We start from the raw sequence: 2873 nt of genomic DNA, 5'->3' as shown, positions 1-2873 counted from the left end.
GTCATATGTATAATCAGATGTATATTGACAAACGTAATTAAAGAAGGATGCAAAAACTTGGTTAGATTACAGATCTTGTACTTCTCCTTATCCTTATTCTCTTGCAATGCTATCCCACAATTGATAAAGGGAAAAAAAAAAAAGCAGGATGGGAGGGAAAAAGTAGGCAGCAATGAAGAAGAGGCAAGGGATGAAAACAAAAACTACCCAAGTGCATAAACTTCTAGAACAGAATCAGAAAGGGCCTGGGTACCAAAATTAAAAATAAAACTGAACATCAACACATCCTTTTCCCTGTTGAAATGCTTGTTCCAAAAGCTAAGCAGCTTATTTTTAAATAAGCACGCAAATCTCAACTGTACACGTGCAAGCATTTTTCTTAATGTGACATTACCATTAAATGTACAATATGATTATACACATAATTCTAAAAGAAATTCATAGTAAAACTACTTTTAAATACTTCCATATACCACTCTGCATCCTGTCATCATTCCAAGTGTTTTTAGTGAAACATATGAGCTCATGAAAGGCACTAAGTACATAAATTGGTCACAGGACAGTAGATTTGCAAAACCACCTTCCAGTTTTGTCCTGCCTCTGATGTATGTTAGGGAATTCCCAATCAAGATGCACAGCCTTTCTGCAGCATTTAGAACTGAAATGACCTTTACACATTCCATTAATGATCTACATCATCCTCAACATACATGTCTTTCAGAAGATCAAATGAAATTATAGGTACAGTCAAGTACGCCAATTTAGATTTATTTTGCTAAATGGATACAAAAGTGCTTTTAAAAATGAGGATATATTTGCATAATAAGCAAGAAAAAAGAAAAGCTTCCATTAAAATCAATAGAGGCTAAAATACCCAAACAGAAATACTGTAATATCCTACTGGAAAGATTTTTTTTTCTTTGCACTCTATCATTTCCAAATGAAAATATTCAAACAACAATTAGGTATCACCATTAACTTAATCGTGCTCAGCAAACTGCAATTTCAGTGTATTTTTGAAAGAAAGTATTCTTCAGTACCCTTGCAAAAATAACTTTCCATGTTAGAAGGCAGCACATTCTGGAAGATTAAGTACAGGCTGGAAGGGAGGAATTCAGGAATTCAAATCCTTTTTGCAAGGTGGAGAGTCACACACCCCCCAGTTCATTTCTGTGTTAGGTTTCCATTCTGCAGATGAGTGTACTTACCTCACTCACCACCAACAAACTAGTTCTCTGTATAAGGGTCTTAGAACCTCTGCCTCAACAAAACCTTCCCCCTCCAGAGACAGTAAATCCTGCTATGGCAGATATGTCTCATTTTTTTCCAAATAATAACACAAAGTGCCTGTAATTTTAAATTATGTGTCTAAAGCATATATAATGGAATTAACTTTATCTTAGCGGGTGTGTGTCTGCCTGTAAGAAAATTTTCCTTTAAAATCAATAGAGAGAAACAGGACTCAATAAAGAGCAATTTCTCTCAGACTAAATAGATGAGAAGGATTGAGCCACTGAAGCACCTGTTTCCCTCTACTGCCTATACAGGCAGAAACAAAGATCATTTCTCCTTCAAGGATCTGCACAGAAAGTAAATGAAGGTTCCTGCTCACGATAAACGCATTACAAGCCTCAGTCTTAAAGGCATTCAGGCTTATGCTTAATTTCACCACAGCAAGTAGTCCTACTGATTTCCTACGTAGTACTAAATGAACTTTGTGGGCTCAGGTTACTAAAAAAATTTTCATCTTCAGTGCCATCATGCAACACATACAGGACAACTAGGTGACTGGGCCCAGTCAGCATGATCTCTTTAGCACCTTGCTTGACAGAGCCCCTTGGGAGGTAGTTCTGAAGGGCAAAGCAGTCCAGGAAGGCTGAACATTCTGCAGGAAGGAAATCCTACAGCTGCAGGGGCTGTCCATCCCCACATACCATAAGACCAGCTGGTGGCGAAGAACACCAACCTGGCTAGACCGAGAGCTTTGGCTGGAACTCAGGAAGAAAAGGAAAGTTTATGGCCTATGCAAGAAGGGGCAGGCCACTCAGGAAGACTACACGCTATGCAGGGAGAAAACTAGAAGGGCCAAAGCCCAACTAGAACTTAATCTGGCTACTGCCGCAAACAATAAAAGACATCTCCAGTAAAAGGAGAATCTCCAGCCTTTATTGGATGCAGGGGGAAAACATAGTGATCAAGGAGGAGGGAAAGGTTGAGGTACTTAATGCCTTCTTTGCCTCAGTCTTTCATGGTAAGACCAGTTGTCCTCACGGTGCCCTGCTCACTGAGCTGGAGAACAGTGATGGGGAGCAGAATGAACCCTCATAAACCAAGAGCAAATGATCAGTGAGCTACTACACCACTTAAACATGCACAAGCCTCAGGGGCCAGATGGGATCCACCCCTCATAAACCAAGAGCAAATGATCAGTGAGCTACTACACCACTTAGACGTGCACAAGCCTCAGGGGCCGGATGGGATCCACCCAAGGGTACTGAGGGACCTGGCCGAAGTGCTCACCAAGCCACTTGCCATCATTTATCAGCAGTCCTGCCGACCCAAGGAAGGTCCCAGATGACTGGAGGCTAGCAAATGTGACGCCCAGCTACAAGAAGGGCTGGGAGGAGGATCCAGGAACTACAGGCCTGTCACTCTGACCTTGCTGCCAGGGAAGGTCATGGAGCAGATCATCTTGAGCACCATCCCACAACATATACAGGACAACCGGGAGATCGGGCCCAGCCAGCATGGCTTCATGAAAGGCAGGTCCTACTTGACTAACCTCATCTCCTTCTAGGACAAGGTGACCTGCTTCATACACCAGGGAAAGGCTGTGGATGCTCTCCACCTAGACTTCAGTAAAGCTTTGGACA

Source organism: Charadrius vociferus, unplaced genomic scaffold (assembly GCF_000708025.1).
Source record: "Charadrius vociferus isolate BGI_N301 unplaced genomic scaffold, ASM70802v2 scaffold282, whole genome shotgun sequence".
In the NCBI taxonomy this organism is placed as follows: Eukaryota; Metazoa; Chordata; class Aves; order Charadriiformes; family Charadriidae; genus Charadrius; species Charadrius vociferus.
This window is presented reverse-complemented; position numbering follows the sequence as displayed.